Raw genomic sequence first — 18,196 nt, 5'->3', positions numbered from 1 at the left:
ATTTCTAGTCAAATCACATCTGGATTATGGTCAATTAAAAAGGTATAAAAGGTATATAAGAGTATAAAATTTTCTAAAAGCTAAAAAAAATATTAAAAGTATATTAAAAACGAGTCTAAAAAATAAAGAAGATTTAGGAGCGTTAGATGGATGTAGGGGGGCATAAAGATTAGTATATGGCACATTATAGAGTGTACTAGTGTGATGAACTAGGTGCTCATGTAGTCTTAATTTATGACACCAGTCATTATCTGATGTATTTTAAATGCTGCACAGAACCTGACTATATGTTGGGATAAGATTGGTATCTGAAAGCAGCAGAGGTAATAAATTTGCCATCTACACTCTTGGTATTTGTGTAGTAATGGTGAAATGAGGCTAGTACAGTCTCTGTAATACAGGCACTGGAGAAGCACATGGTTTGTTGCTTCTGACTTATGTCCAGAGTCACAGGGGCATTATCTCTCTTCCTGTCTCAGCTTTCAAAGACAGCTGAGGGGAGGGTATGACATAAAGCCAGAGTAAAGGCCCTCTGGTGTTTACGTACTTTGAGATTAGTTAAGCATGTCATGGGGAGGCAAAGTACCTGCTGGATTCACTGGGAATAAAGATGGAGGATCTGACTAGATCCCATTGGCTCTGGGTACTTGTAATATACTATGTGCTCACAAAAGGTGAGAGGCTGAGTCTGTAGGAATTGCAAGGTTAAGTTCCAGACTCCATGGTTCTTTTCCAATGAACACTTCTTTGCATAACCCTCATCTGCACAATGTTCTTTCTCACTGGCTGATAGTAGATCTTGCTAGGGCATTGCAGTTACAAGATTCATTTTAGTTTCCTTGTAGAATCCTCGACTGAACAAGAATATACACAAAAAATACAGGAAAAAAGCAAAATGAACATATTCAGACACCATTCAGATACCGAAAGACTTAAAACCTGATATTAACATCGGAGACAGAGATGAACTTGTTATTTTTTTTAAAAAAGAAATGGTATTTCAGAAACTAAATACTTACAGCATGACAATCTCACAGAGGTTTTTTAAATTATTTTTTTCAGCATTGTAGATTATTGTTAAGCATTGTTAATAAACAGAAGGGGTTATGTTATTTTGTTTTGTGGACAAATTGATAGTTATGGGAGATTGAGTGAAAGATATTTGGATAAAAACCGTGAATTTAACAGTTTATCTCAGAAAAGCACCTGATAGTTGGTAATATCATCAAATACCTACACATTCCAAACATGAAACACCCTTCTGATAGTCCCACACCATGAAATTCTTAGATGCTTGTCCATGACACTACTATTTTAGGGACTAATTGAAAGCCACACTAGGCACCATCATGCCAGTCTCATGGGTAATCTGGCTGGGATGAGCTCTGGAATTTTATAATGGAATTTCCTTGATCAGTAATAGGGGGTTGCCCACCTAAGGCTCTTTCAATTGGCAATGGAGGGGTCTCTTGATCACACCTTTGCTACCTAAAGTTCACTCCCAACCATCAGAGCAAACCATGAGCAGCCAGAGGCATGTTTAAGATGACATATCCAGCCATAGGTCTACTGGCAACACTAGTATCCAATGGGAGCTCCAGATCCTCCTCCTTTATGCTTGTTCTGTTTACAGGCTGCTCAAAGCCTTAGCATCTAGGAGCACAATCAGAAGCCAATCAATCACTTAGACCTGGAAAGCCAAGCAGAGGGCAAAATCCGGCATTAGTCATGTGAATCCACTAACTCCCTCCATCTCTAGCCAACCACTTGGTTCAAAGGAGAAAGATAGCTGCTTGACAAAGTCAAGGGGCATCACACAACTGGATTAACATCCGAGCAAAGAAAAGCAGAAGCAAACAATCCAATTCTTAAAAGAACAGCACTATGCTTCTATATGTGTCAAAGGCCTTTCCAGTATTTGTTCAAATGTGAAATGACAAAAAAAAAAAAAAAAAAAGCCAAACTTCGCTTAGGCAAAACCTTTAGGCATATACAGCGGCTTGTTCTCTATTAGTTACAGATATGTGAAACCCCGGAATATTTTCCAAACCTCTGATACTTATGGCAAATTTTCTCTCCCAAACTGAATCTTCTGATTCTCATCTAATGTAACTTGTGCAGATACTCTGGCCCTATTCAATAGTTGTGTGTCTTCTTAAAATTGATTGCCATCTGATGTTACTACATACTTGATTTTTTCTTTTAATAGCATTTGTTGGGTTCCAATTAAGATAGTAAATTGCTTTGTTTCCTTAATTCACAAATACATAAAATGGACAATGTGCTGGAGAGGTAGAGAAGATGGAAGGCAGTGGCAAACTTGGAGACATTCATGAAGAATAAAGGTACTTTTATGTCAACAAAAATCTTTTTTGTGCTAACATACAGATTGAAAGGTGGACACGGAAAAAGAGCGAGAGAAAAAGGTAAATGCTTTCAATATATGGATCTGGAAATAGTTTCTAAGAGTAGCATGGATAAATCAATCAGTCCTGGACTAAGAAAATGCTGGCTGCTACAGAGATATGTAGGAACCATTACTTAGACAAAAAAGGTTGAAGCAACTTTTAAGTGCAGAGCCCTGAGATAATATCTGGAAATGCCTCAGGCAGACACTTCTCTAATTCACTCACTTATAAGAAGAGGAATAAGTACAGTACAATCAAGATGCTGTTATTTTAGTTAATCGCAATAAAAGTAGTTTTAGCCTTCCTGTGAAGCTAATTTCATGGTGTTATATACCTAGTGAGGGTTGAAGCAACAACACAAGCAGAAATTCACATACGTTTGGCCTGTGGTGGCCTCTTAGTTGTTGGACTAGAAAAATAGCTATGATTGGCAAGATTGAGGGATGTAGAAAAAGGGAGACCACCAATAAGGTGGATTAATTCGATAAAAAAGGATTACAGTACTGCAGGTTTTTCCTTGGAGACAGATCAGGGTAGTGGCTACAGTATTTCTCCATACAGTAAACAGCTGTTATAACTCAGTGGCATATAAGTAAACCAGTGGTGGGTGTCAAATTTTTTTACTACCGGTTCTGTGGGTGCGGCTTGGTGGGCGTGGCATGGCTTGGTGGGCATGGCTTGGTGGGTGTGGCAGGGGAAGGATACTGTGAAATCTCCATTCTGTCCCCAATCCAGGAGAAGGTTACTGCAAAATCCCCATTTCCCCCCGATCAGCTGGAACTTGGGAGGCAGAGAATAGATGGGGGAGGGGCCAGTCAGAATTTTTACTACCGGTTCTCCAAACTACTCAAAATTTCTGCTACCGGTTCTCCAGAACTGGTCAGAATCTGCTGAAACCCACCTCTGAAGTAAACTAATATTATAGGCAGCTCTTGGGTTAAGAACAAATTCCATTTCTAGCTTTGTCTTTAACTGAAATTTCTATTTAAGTCGTAATTTGTGCTTACAAACAGACTGCCACTTACTAAAAATGGTGGACGGCGTTGTCTTTCCTCCAGCTGATGAACCACTGAAGCCACATTATGTTTTCAGGAACTACTGAAAATGGGCTGTGTATTAAAAACATGTGGTTTCAGCAGTTTGGCGGCTCAGAGAAGGAGAAACACTGTTCACCATTTTTAGTAATAAGCAGCCTGTTCATATCTAGGGGTTGTCCTTAAGTCAGACATTCTTAACCCAGGGATTGGCTGTATATTAAGGAGAATGGTGAACACACTTTCTTTGAATAAGAGAATTGGCTGCTCTACCACTAGTTTTTATTGCTCTGCCTCATAGGAAAGCTGTGCATGTTCTATAACAATATTTCTTAAAATATGTTCTATGAAACATCGTTCCCCAAACAACTTGAACATGTTCAAGAACCACCAGTTTGGGGTAAAAAAAAAATTTTTTTTTTTAACATAATGCATAATCAAACTTTGGAATTTGCTACCATAAGATGTAGTGCTAGGTTGGACCAATTCATCGAAGTCATGGGCATCAATAGCTATTATTAGAATGTGATTAAAACATGTTTTATTTCAATATTCCTTTTTTAAAAAGAAATGATCTGCATATATGTGTGTGTGTGTGTGTTTGTATTCCATGTTTTTAAAAAAAGTCTCAGCTCATGATCTTGTCCAAGCATGAAAATTTAAGCTCATCAGCATGAGTGTAAAAGGCTGAGTTGTAAATAATTCTTTAGGAACTTTCTGTCTACTTTGGTCCACGCATTTAAATAGGGATTTAGAACAGTTGCTTCACTTAACCAGAAACAAAGACCAGAACAAATAGCATGCTGACCAAGTGACCTGTTGACCCCAAAGAGATCAAAAAGGGGTTAGCATCACAGAGACAATTATCCAAAGGTAGAGTTTTCACGATCTTTAAATAATGTCCCTTTGTCTCCAGTAAGAAGCTATAAAAAGAAATTTGAACATTGCTGTTGTAATATTACTGCTCATTATTACTAAAGGGTGTAGCATTACTGGTATGAAAAAAGACACCTTGCATTGAGTAGCAAACAAGGAAAGCCATTTTTTCACACCTTACTTATGAAATTTCAGTGACACATGTCTTGTCACTGCTGAAAGGAGAACGGTAGACTAGGTAAACCTTAGTAGTCTAGTTTTAGCAAGTAACTACATAATATTTTGATTGGCCCTTCAGATGCTTCTGGTCTATTGCATCTGGTGCCTTAGAGACATGGTGACAGTTCCTGGAAATTCCGACCTATTCAGCAAAGTTCATACTCCTACTGGCCAGTTCTTCCAATTTAGCCCATAAGGCCCAGTGATGTGGGCTCTTTAAATCCCACTTACTCCCACTCTGAGGCTTATCAGACTGGCTCTCATAGTCCTGTGTGTTGCAAGAGACTGCTGATGGAGCAAGAGTCTCAAGACCTCATGAGAGCCCAGAACAAATTGCCTGGTTCTTTGGTTTGGATCCTGGCCATTTTCTCCGAGGACATAATCACGTATGTGCTCTCCAACATGCAATAGCCAGCCGCTATCTCCTGGAAGTCACCTTATCTTTCCAATAATACACACATCTGCTAATCATAATTATTTCTAAGCAACATGTGCAAGCTTGCAACAAGGCCTCCAAGATATCAAATGAATGCAGAGTAACATCTCCCTCCCCACATTCCAATGGTAAAAAGTCATTAGAGGAAAGGCTAATGAGTCAAAATTGCTCTGATAAGAGAGCTGGTATAGCTAGACCCCTGGGAGGCCCAAGGGCTTAAAACAGACTGGGTAAATATTTTAAACAATGCTGAGGAAAGCACAGGAAATTGAATGGCAAGGGAGTCACCCAGGCTGCAAAACCATAGAAATTGCCTAAAGGAAATAAACTGCCCCAACCCTGCTCTGCTCTGATCCTAGAAAGCTATATTGCAGCTTCATCAAGCATAGCAGATTTTCACTAGCCAAGTGATCCTGCCAGAGTGCCAAGAGAAAGGCCCCTACCTGGGCAGTGTGATATATTTCTGAATACGTATAGCTGTCAAATGCTTTTAACGGTCACATAATTTTCATGCTCAATTAGGTAACATGTTCTTTTCAGACTGGAATCAACATGCTTGTTTTCAATTGGCGTGAGAGGAAAAATACGGACACGGGTATTTAGTGGGCAGGCACAGCTAAGCTGGGTAGGCAGAATGGCACAATTTCACGTTCTCATTGGCTTTGTGCCTGCATCCTGACCCCTGACTATGTATTCAACAAATGGATATTGCTGACAGGATGGGGGATGAGAAGTTAATCTCTATCCAAGCTGCTTTTCAAGACAAAGAAAAAGGAGCATCAGCCTTGTGGTTGACCTTTGACAATTAAAAACTGCATAACAGAATGAACAAACACATTGGTAGGATGGTCACGGTCTTTTCACTCTGCTGAGATTTATTCTGTTTCTTTTAAATTATGTAATTAGTTCTAAAGTTATGGTATGTAGGTCACACGCACATACACACGCCCTATTTTTGTGTGAGAGTTTTGCAAATTCAGTGTCCTCTCTGATGCCTCTGTCGAATCCGTATGTGAATGACCATCTCACCTTCATCCTCTAGGCATCTTTAGATAAAAGTGAGACCCAGATGGAAATGTTTTGCTGGCAACAGGGGTAATGGCAAAATAATCAGCCATTTTTTTCCCTCTGTTGCTTTGTTTTTGGTGGTGTCAAAATGTGTAGTGCATGTATGTAGGTATATGTATAGATTTTAACAAAACGGTATTGAATCAGTACAAGGTCTGTTTTGGATACCATCAGTTGGCACTAACAAACTGAATTTCTTCTACTGTTTGTCACCATTGCATTAATGGTGCAATGATATAATGGATAAACAAATGGAACAATAGATTCATTTAGCAGTAATGGAAAGTTATTCATAGTTTATTGGTTTATAAGATCCTATTTTACTATGAAGGTAAAGTCTACCATCACATTTTCTTCCAAAGACTGTGTTTGGTAAAGCAATCTTGAATATAAAATTTGACATGGGAGAGAGGGGTTTTAGTCTCTCTATACCTCCTTTTTTTCTGATTACACAGTCAAATATTATCAAGCAATTGGAGTGTAATGTTTCTATCATGTCTCTAGCCTAGCATTGCTCTGAGGAAGTTGCTAGCAGAGCTGATTAAACTTGTAATAGCTCCTGATAGAGAAGGGGTCCCACCAGGAAACATTTTGATAGTACAGGGGTTTAGTGCACCCTGTCATTAACACAACTGCCTGCAATTTCTGCTGGTTCGAATCTCTCCAAGGCTCAAGGTTGACTCAGCCTTCCATCCTTTCTAAGGTAGGTGAAATGAGGACCCAGTTTGTGGGGGCAATAAGCTGACTTTGTATAAAATATACAAAAGAATGAAGGCTATTGCTTAACGCATTGTAAGCCGCCCTGAGTCTCCGGAGAAGGGCGGCATATAAATCAAATTAAAAAAAAAAAAAATTTACTACCCTCCTCAAAACGTAAGCTGGTTTTTTGTGATATTTACTCTACCTTAAGTTCAGACGTGTCCTAATGTGTAATTAGCTAAGTGAGAAGCCATGAGATTTCATATTGAGTTTCTCTTCCACATCCTGTCTGGTCCAATAGAATGTTGATTTGTTTTGATTGGGTTTTTTTTGACACATTTCAGACATTTACCAGTGTGAATAACAACTGCCATGGGATCAAAGGAAAAAATATCATCTCTCTCACACACAACGCTGTTGGTAAGATGAAACAAACCTACCATCTTCAAACCTTTGAAAACGTGTTCCGTGCACATAAACTCAGGGGCCGCCTAAATATTTTGGTTCCCTTTGGTGTTCCCCCAGGCCTCTAGTTATGTCCAGCTGTCTATTTGCTGATATTACTTGCTGTTCTTTCATTAGTAATCTTGACTTTTACCAGCCCACCTCGAGGTCTCTGGTGTGTTCCACATCACTTTGACAGCTTGTCTGACTGCCAAGGAGACTTTTCATCTCTGCACTGTATTACGTGTTTTGCTTTGCCTTTTTATCCAAATTGGCTTGGTTTGAGTCATCTAGACATGCTGTTTATGTGGCCAATTTCCTTTACAAAGCAAAACAATGGGTAGCACTTTTAATTTCCACTCAGGCAACGCACAGCCTGACCTACGAAGTGCAGCCGTTCCCTCCTTTGCCTGAATGTGGTCTTCCACATTCTTAAGCGTCCTCTTAAGCTGAAGGCACTAAAAAGCAAGATGTTCAAAATTTCAAAGATGCTCAGAATGGAGTCACAGAGTGGAGGGGATCAACCTATTCTCCAAAGCACCCGAGGGTAGAACAAGAAGTAACAGATGGAAGTTTATCAAAGAGCGATCCAATCCAGAACTAAGGAAAAGTTTCCTGTTAATGAGAAGAATTAATCAGTGGAATGGCTTGGTTTTTTTTTTTTTAATTTGATTCATATGCCGCCCTTCTCTGGAGACTCAGGGCGGCTTACAATGCGTTAAGCAATAGCCTTCATACTTTTGTATATTTTATACAAAGTCAGCTTATTGCCCCCACAAACTGGGTCCTCAATTTACCTACCTTAGAAAGGATGGAAGGCTGAGTCAACCTTGAGCCTGGTGAGATTTGAACTTGCAGTAATTGCAGGCAGCTGATGTTAATAATAGTGCTATCAGTCTGCTGAGCCACCAGGCTTATCTCCAGGAGTTGTAGATGCTCTGTCACTGGAGGCTTTTAAGAAGAGATTGGACAGCCATTTGTCCAAAATGGTACAGTGTCTCTTGTTTGAGCAGGGGTTTGGACTAGAAGACCTCCAAGGTCCCTTCCAATTCTGTTATTCTGTAATTCCATAGCTTTGTATTAAAATATGCCTAGCACTAGGGGCCAAATGTTCCTGTGGAGCCATTCCCATTCTGTACTCATGATAATGTCCAGGAGCTACTATGTGGCCTCAGTCAGAGCTACGTTTGTATTGATCATGCTCCAGGTAGCAGCTTCTTTCTTAACATTTGAAATTGACCTTATGGCCATTTATTTTAGATAGATAGGATTGCAGTTCCAAAAATTCCATGAGAACTGGTCTATAACCTGGTCTATACCAGAGTGGCTGTGGTTTCTAGGAGCAAAGGCTTCAGTCAACAAAACTGAATATACTTGTTTGTATCTGTTAATCTGAGAAATTGTGGTCAATGTGGATTAAGAAAACTGGGCTCACATCCAGGTGGATGAACAGCCAAGAAATCAGGGCTATTCAAAGAAGGGTGGGAGAAGGGTAGATTCAAGGAGGGTGGATTTGTGGTTTAACAGCATGCCTTCAGATAAAAATCTCAGGATCCGTAAAAGAATGATAAGCACAAGTGCCTCTTGATCATCAAGTCTATAGTTGGATGGAGCAATTTAAGGTTGCCCGTCTACCTTAAAACAAAGAAGTCCCAAGAAGCTTACTTTAGAGAAAGGAATGTGATTAGCTGAAGCTTCATAACTTGAAGGAATCCTAAAACAACGGTGATATTGTTCTCTAACTGTGGAGGAAGAGAAACCTGTTTATCTGTTTAAGTCAGATAAGGGGAGGGGGCGAGATTTTGAAGCGCTGTTACTGTTAAATAGGATAAAACATAAATAAATGAGGCAATTAAAAGAAAATTTACTTGATCAGGGGCAACAGCCATCTAGTTCCCCCTTCTATTCCAAGAAGGAGCCCTCCTAATAGCATATCAAGGTCAGAAGCATTGGATGAAAGGCAGTGGTGGGTTTCAACCAATGTTACCACCGGTTCACTTCGCGCACACACTTTGCCTTCCAACTCTATTATTCTGTATTCTGTTAAGCAATCACACATATAGAGCATGATGGCTCATGCCAGGCAGGAGAGATTTTTCTATTCCCAGGAGTCACAGTGGGATCCCAACATTATTCTTGAACAAACGTCTTCCTTCCCCTTCTTTGTCCTCTTCCCTCCCATCAAAGCAGAATAGAGTTACAAGGCAAAGGACAAAGCCATGAGATTTTTTTTTCCTGCCGGGGACTCAAAGCAGGATGCTAATTTCTTGCTAGCATTTTAGCAGCCGGAAACTAGCAATCTAGTTGCTGGACTTCCTTTCTGCCAATGTGAAATCTGTGGTCATCTGTGGACATTGGAGAAAATGTTTGATATGCTACTTATGGATTGCTGGATATTTGTACATCATATCTGTTTACCTTCTTATTTTATGTCAGATGCCTTTGAGCAGACTCCAAAAGTAAAAGCCCTTTCAAAACAGCATGCAAAGATTAAAAAATAAAAAGCATAACACTGAAACATGAGCAAAACCAACAAACATCCATAACTTAAGCCAGAGTACAAATATCAGACATGACAACAGTTAATAATCCAAGAACAGACATCCAGGTGCAAATTGGTAAGAATATAGTAAATGGGTCTTAACAGTATTCATTAAAAAAATGGAAATGATGGGATTTGATGTACAGAAAATGGTAGCAGCTGTTCTGTAGGTATTGCATCACTGCAGAAAAAGATGCTTCTTGCAGAAGTCGACTTAAAAGCCTTCACCAACGGAAGCCTAAGTTTTGTTAGCTGCGTTGTTTACCAGCCAGAATAGAAAGATGGTGTATAAATCAAATAAAGGAATAAATAAAAGTGCAAGCAATTTGTTAGATTGAACAAATGATGCAAAAATTCTATCATCTTGTTTGGGCTACTAGTTTTCCTCTATTTTACCAGTGAATAAACAGTACTTTATCAGTAAAACATTGCTCTCTCTGATTTATATAATATTGCTGTGTATTTGTATTTGTACAGATCCTACTCTGGTTCCATTTCAATTCACCAGATTATTATCCGAAGTAATCTGTAGTTTTAACCTCAAATTGAGCATATCTTGGTTGTGCAATGTGGCCGTTTTCATTTTCTGTCCTGTCCAGCTATGTTCTGCAAATTTTAATACAAGCAGGCTCTTAACCCAAGGTCTCTGTTGTGTCTCGGAACAGCTTTGATTAACTGCTCAATTTCTCAATTGTTTATCTTCCATACATACCAGTGGGAGGCCCATTCCCCACTGGAAAGAGAACAGTATTGCAGTAGCTAGAATAACAAAGGTGGGGGGGGAATGCTGTAGGGCAGTGGCCTTCTTTCAGGGAAGAGACAATTTTATCAAATGATTGCTTTTTATACAACAAGGGAAGGGCATACCAGTAGTTAGGTGATACCGAGCCTAAGAGTGACTTTAAGCTTCATTAAAATAGTGTTGTGCATAGGGACTTCATTTCCTCCAGGTCTATCCAGCCATGGGATAATGCTTGTTTGATGTCTTTTGCACTGATTGATTAACCTATACATACTTCCTCCAGCATCCATCAGGAGCGGGTTTCAAAACCGGTCGGTACCAGTTCACACGTGGGCACTCACACGCATGCACAGAAGTATCCAGGCGGGTGGATGGAGCCTCCCACTGCCGCCGCTACTGGTTTGCCGGATCCGGTTTGCAACCCACCCCTGACATCTATCAGTTTAACATAAGGGCATTCCTATGTACTTGTACTACCTCCAGTTTGTTTTCCCCCTTGGTATAGCAGAATAGGCCCCTTTCTGCAGCATGTAAACATTTCATATCTGTTTGCCTCTTTTAAATGCCTCAACCAGTTTGCTTAAGTCCGATCGGTGACTGCCAAATTCAGGGCTGATTTTTATAGCCCTTCTTATGCACAAAAAAAGTAGCCCCATTTCCCAAGTTTTTCCTAGACTCTGTGACTGCCTTCCATTTTTTAAAATTGGGTTTTGTTGATGGCATATAGCAGCTATATGCAATAAAATTATGTTTTGATAATGCCAAGCACTTATATAATTTCTTGCAATTGCTCGCGGGTGGGGGGAGATACCTAGGGAAGCATCTGATAAGAGACAGCAAAACCTACATGTGCAAAATGGTGAGGCAAAAGGCTCAGAAGAGACCCTCCCTAGTTTTTTGGGCTATAAAGGAGATGGCAGGATAATTGTACTTTCAGACTTGCAAGATTATGTTAATATAGTTTTACAATACAGTAGAATTCCTTATCTGGTCGTGTAAGGCTGACATAGTGATCGTGGCTTATTTTGCTTCACATATTACCAATTATTGTTCATTTACTTATTTTTAAATTTTATCTCTTACCTAATTTTGTTTGCAAATAACTCAAATTACTAACATTTTACAATATTTAAAACTCATCAATAAGTTTAGCTGCTAAAAAACCACTGGGTCAAATGCATGCAATTTATGTGAAAATCAAACTTTGTACATTAAATATGCGTTGAACGCAATGGTGGACCATTTTCGATTCAAAGATTCTTTGGTGAGTATGCAGTCCCTGGGAAAAATCATAGCTGCTTCTAGGAATTCTGGGCAAATGCTACATTTGTACTCCCATGAGCTCTAAAGCACCTTTTCCTTAAAAGCTGAAGTCCTGCACAGCCCTAGTACTTACTCCTTTAAAGTTCTTCTTTGCTTTATGTTATATATTTAAATAAATAAAAATATCATAATTTCTAAGGTGTGAATAAGTCCATCATTGGCTAATGTAGCCTGGGCATCATTCAGAATAGAGTAGAGTAGAGTAGAGTAGAGTAGAGTAGAGTAGAGTAGAGTAGAGTAGAGTAGAATAGAATAGAATAGAATAGAATAGAATAGAATAGAATAGAATAGAATAGATTTTTTTATTGGCCAAATGTGATTGGACACACAAAGAATTTGTCTTGATGCAATTTACAGAAAGTAAATCGTAGGTGATTTCAAGATTATTCAGAACTGGGATTGCCTCCACCGTACACTAACCAATAAGGCACTCCCAGTTGACAGTGAGTAGTCTGGAGAGAGAGATAAAATCTATAGTAGCTGTCCACAGGCTGCTTTTATACTGGCTCAAGAAATGACTTGGAGTAGTCTCTTTCGGTATCTTTTGTGGCGTAATGCTTGACTGGGCAGTGGGCACAGCTAGTTTTCTCTTTCTGTTGAAGCATGACAGTTGCTATCACACTTTGTCAAGAGAGAGAATTGCTAAAGGCTAGAATGGCAGGGCTGGGAAAAGTATCTGTCCTACCAAATCACTGCCTGACTGAGCAGGAAGAGACTGGATCGCTTTGGCCCAAGCACAGTCATGAATCTCTCAAGCAGACCTAACTAGGCCCATTGCCTTCCTCTCAACTGCTGTGGCCCCAGATCATAAGAAAAAGAGTCTGGCACTTTGCACAGGAGAAAGCATGAGAAACGGAGATGCCCAGTAAGATCAAAACAAAGAACAAAGAATGACAAGATCTTATCTGAGCTTTCCTGGGACATACTAGTTTCAGCACTCTCTATTAAATATCTCTCACATAATTAAAAAAAAAAATCACAGTCATTGAAACATATAGGATACTCCCTATTGCTCCAGCACAAACTATCAAAAGGGCTCTTTTACTTTTGTAGCTGGAAAGATTTTCATTCATTTTTCAACTCAGTTCCCGTTCCAACAACCTCCAGTCTTTAAATCTGAAGGGGGCAATAAGAGGCTGCACAGTTGGATTCAGTTTGTCCATAATGTGATGCTAGCCTTCCCTATAGCTAAAATCTCCTATATAAGTAGTCCTTGATGTATGACCACAATTGAGCCCAAAATTGAGATTGCTAAGTGAGACAGTTGTTAAGTGAATTTTGACTCATTTAAGGACCTTCCTTGCCACAGTTCTTAAGTGAATCACTGCAGTTGTTAAATTAGCAAAACAGTTGTTAAGTGAATCTGGCTTCCTCAATGACTTTGCTTGTCAGAAGTTCAGAAAAGGTGATCACATGACCCCGGGACACTGCAACTGTCATAAATGTGAGTCAGTTGCCGAGAGTCTGAGTTTTGATCACGTGACTATGGGCATACTGCAATGGTCATATATGTCACTTTTTTCAGTGCTGTTGTAACTTTGAATGGTCCCTAAATGAACTATTGTAAATCGAGGACCACCAGTATAAGAAAATAATCAAATTAATTAAATTCCTTCAATTTCTCTTATCTCTGAAAGCCTTCTAGTATTATAATTCCCCCTCTCTAATAATAGCATCACATTCGTCAAAAATATAAAAATAGGTGTCAAGTATGACAGAAATGAAGCAGGAAATTAAGCAAAATCTTCTTACAAGAATTTTGCATTGGAAGTTGGTTGTTGTCACTAGCAGAATTACAAGCAAAGCAAACATTATAATACACTATTGTCTAGAGAAGATATCAGTTCTGGATTTTATTTTGTTTTGTTTTAACTCAAGGGAAATAACTATTTGTCAGCAAACTTTACTTTCACCTGGATAACTGCAACAATTCTATTCTTGATGGAAATGTAATTTTATTCCATCCTTGCAGTTTAAAAAATATGAATGTACAGCTAATCAGATGACAGAATAATAATTAGATATTATTCCGCAACACTGTTAATCAGTCACAGTTCCAGCCTGCATTCTGGCCAATCATAGTGTTCTAAAATTTCTTTCTCTCTTCTGCTTATGAGACCATTAGGATCTTTTCTGTTTGGGCTTCCACATTCCAGGCAACGTTTAACATTTGGACTTGAATGTTCAGAGTGTAGTTCAAGCTTTCTCCATGTTCTTTGTCTAAGGTACAACAACAGTTATTAATAAACAGTGGCCAAATTCATGCATCTCATTAAATGGTTTTTTAGAGTTTTCAGTGTCAGCCAAAATCAGCCACTTATGATTTATTTAATAAAACATAGTTAAAAGACAATGGCATATATGTTGAAGCCCAATTGGTGACTTCTGGCACCAACTAATATGTCATTGTTGCAAATCCTTTCAGAGTTCAGATGGTAACTCTGCTAGCATTGCAATCTTACATTGACGGTTAACAATTCAACCTGTTTTGTGATCTATTTCCTATTACCAAAGAACATTCCTTTGTTATTCTCAACAATTATTTCCTGTCTGGCATATTCAAGATTAAAACAGCACAAGAAATTAACCAAAGTCTGTTGCTGCCTTGACCAACACTAAAGTGTTGAATGAGTTTATATTTCTGGTTAGAGGTTAGAGATCCTTCTCCTCTCCTGTACTTCCAGTATAATTTATTCATATTTATTTCTTTTGTATTTGAAAATAAAAATAAGTAAAGCAAAAAATATTTTTAAATTGCAAAAACCTATCTAGGGATTGGTGAATATATTTCTAATAAGAGCGACAGTAAGTATTATTCACAGTGAATTGGAGGATACAATATTTTCATATTTAACATTTCAAAGGTTATTTAATTTAGATTAAATATAATATTATTCTCTCCTCTCTTTTTTGGTAACAGTGTAAGCTTCTCAGGCCTGAGGAAGTAAACAGGATATTAAAGAGGATTTGATTGACCAAATGATCACACAGTAATTACCTTTATTTTATTTTATTTATTTTATTTTCCACATTTTTGTCCTCCCCATCTCCCTTAAAGAAAGACTTTGAGCAATGTACAATTATGGTTTATTACATGTGAGAAAGAGAAAATAGGTGGCTGGGTTCAGGAAGTATTCAACTCTTCTTTAAAAATAGGAAGTCTAACTTCCAGAAGAAATATTTGTTTGGCTTTAAAAAATGTAATGCTTTAATAATAGGGCAACTGCAATGGCTCCATTCTCAGTCAAGATGCTTTGTAAAGAGATAGAGTAGGTTTAGGCAGTCTTAGGTAAGATTACTTATCTTATCTCATTTTAGTGGGACTTTAGATTTGCACCTAACCTAAAATAGACATGCAGACATGTGACACTATTATGAGAGGGACAGTTGGAAATGCAAATTTGTTTATTCTCTTTTGCATTTACTGATTATTGATACCATCAACTACAATATTCTTTTGGAGCAGTGGTTCAAATTGGGTATTGGTTGGACTGCTGTTTGTTTATATAAGCATATTTTTTTGGAGTCATGGATGCTAGTTTGGAATCTGCCCATAGTAATAAACCGACTGGAGACTAACAAACTAAATCTCCATGCAGGTAAGACAAGACAATGTTCAAGGTCAGTTGTTTGGTCCAGATGACAAAAGGAAGAATTCTAGGAGGAATTTTTCTTGAGGAATTGTTCTCTCTATGAAAGATGAAATATATAGCTTGAATTTATCAGTGGTTATGAGATGCTTCTGTTCCGGAGATGATATAGTCATCATATTTGGTAATCATGGGTAGTCTAATCCTTGATTAATTTTTCTAATCAGCTTTTAACACCATCCAGTTGTCCCAAAGGTGTTTTTTTTCAAGAGGTAACTGGACTTTCTGTTTTTTCTTTGAAGACGTTTCATTTCTCATCCAAGAAGCTTCTTCAGCTCCTGAAGAAGCTTCTTGGATGAGAAGTGAAAGGTCTTCAAAGAAAAAACAGAAAGTCCAGTTGCCTCTTGGGAAAAAAAGCACCTTTGGGACAACCATGACCTGGATGACTGAGAATCTCCATAGACCATCCAATTGGTTGCATCAATTACATTTTGTAATAGTGAATTCAATATATGCCGCAAGAAGAAACCATTATTTTTGCTTATCTCAAATGTTCACCATTGAAGTGAATTATATGATACTGGAAGTTAATATTATGTTGCCTTCCATACTACACTAAAAAGGCTTCAAAGCTTTTCTGTTTTTTTTCTTCCATGAAGTCGTGTCTAATTGTCAGAGACTGCTGAACGAGTTCCCGCAGTTTGCTCAGCAAAGTTTTTCATAAGTAGACAACCTTCCTAGGGCTGAGAGAGAGTGACTGGCTCAAAGTCAATCAGTTGGCTCCATGCCAAGGCAAGAATAGAACTCCCAGTTTCTGGCCTGGTGTCTTAACTACTACACCAAACTGGCTCTCAGCTTTTCTATATGGGCAGGGAAATTGTTCTATCAGTCCCTCAATAATTTTTAGATCCCCATTTCTGCATTTTTCAAACTTTATTGTGTATTTTCTAAAATGTGATTACCAGATTTAATATAGCATTCCAAGTATGGCCATACCATATAAGGTACTATATGATGAAATTGACATTATTCTTTTCAGTTCCTTCCCAGTTAACCCAAGAATTTGTCGTTTTCATAGAATCAACATATATGCATTGATTTTTTTTCTTCAATATTCTCTTATTTATATTAAGAAAAATTAAGATAACTTTTGTGGTTTTAATATTAACTTTACTTGAAGAAGATGTAAATGAGAAATAAAATGGGATCCTGCAACAACTTCATAGAATAGATATATTGAGGCTAAGCAATAGTTTCCTGGCATCATTTTTTTCAGATTCAGGCTCTCCAGAAAAGAATGACACAAGACAATTAATCCGGAAGGATACCAGCTATTGCCTCCTGCAAGAATAAATGTTATCTCAGTAAACAAACATTGCCAGGAAAAGTACATGTTGAATCCCCTGTCTATTTCTTAGACTAGACTAGAGCATTAATTATCAAGGAAGTTATCTTATCTACTATAGATGTATTACCTAGTATAGTTTTTATTGATGTTTTACATCTTGTTGTTAGCTGATATATCATTTGTGGCTTTAAACTATTTCTTTGTTTGGAGATGTATCAAAACATGCATAAAACATGGAATTCATAGCCGCATTAAGCACGCTGCTACAACCCCCCCCCCCCATATTGCACATAGTTTTGGACTTTTCTTTGTTCTTTAATGAGGCAATGATTGTGGGAGACCTGAACATGGCATGCCACTAGCACCTAATCAAGTTCAGCTATGTGAGAGGGACAGAGAAAATAGACTGTAATGACATTTATTCAGACAGAGCCTGGGAAACATACCAATTCTATAACTGTAAATACTATAACTTACTAGACAAGTGTTTGGCAATTATATAAATATTGGCAATACCCAAGCAAAAAATGGAACCACATTACAAGAAATTGTCTTTCAGCTATTAAGAAAAACTAGGCTCACTGTTGACTTCCTTATATGGTCTACTCCATCAGACTGCTGAAGCCTTCCCAGCATGGCATTCTCCATCTCTGAAAAGGAAAGTTCTATCTGTATACACAGGAATTGCCCCCCAGTTATTATAGAATCAGATGCCCTTGTCTTGATCAGGCTGTTTGGCATTACAGTCCAAGAGTTGGGCACTTGTTCCTTACATTTCTAGATATTTGATCAACAAAAGAACTGTAGATCCTGAAAAGAACAGGAAAAAATCTCTGGCAGAATCCTTATAAACTGCTGAAGTGGATGACCAGGAAGTGCCAGTCTTATCAATGTTCTCCCTTGACTCTTTTCTGATCCTGTTATTGTTCTTTTTTTAAAAAAAGTCATTAAAGCATTGGATCCTGGATTACCATTCAGTGCTGGTTAGTATCTCCCATTCTTTTCCTTGCAGTACTGTTTGACATGTGCAGTGATTTGCCATTCATTTTTACTGTATATGGATCTGATTTATTTGAAGATCTCCAGTACTTTTAGCAATCTTGAGACGACTACTAAGCATGTGATATCTTGCTTGAAATGCCACTTTTGTATCATGGCCAAGGAATCTTGAGGGAACTTTCATTGACTTCCTTCCTCCTAATTTCTAGAATTCTGGAGTGTACAAATAAATGCCTCTCACATAAGGACAACAGAACGGCTTATCTGGCTTCTGATGCATCACACTTGAATGAGGAATATGGACTAAAATTTAGCCAGTATTTTTCTGTGTGTGTATATACAGGGAAGATATATATCTAGGCAGAAAATGTGATGTAGGTCACCTGTTTTGCAAAAACAAAACAGCCATGGTGAGTTCAAAACTGGAGCTGGTTTAAATTCTTCCACCTGCCTACATCATTTTCATAA

Source organism: Pantherophis guttatus, chromosome 2 (genome assembly GCF_059756535.1).
Source record: "Pantherophis guttatus breed Tessera chromosome 2, ASM5975653v1, whole genome shotgun sequence".
Taxonomy (NCBI): domain Eukaryota; kingdom Metazoa; phylum Chordata; class Lepidosauria; order Squamata; family Colubridae; genus Pantherophis; species Pantherophis guttatus.
This window is presented reverse-complemented; position numbering follows the sequence as displayed.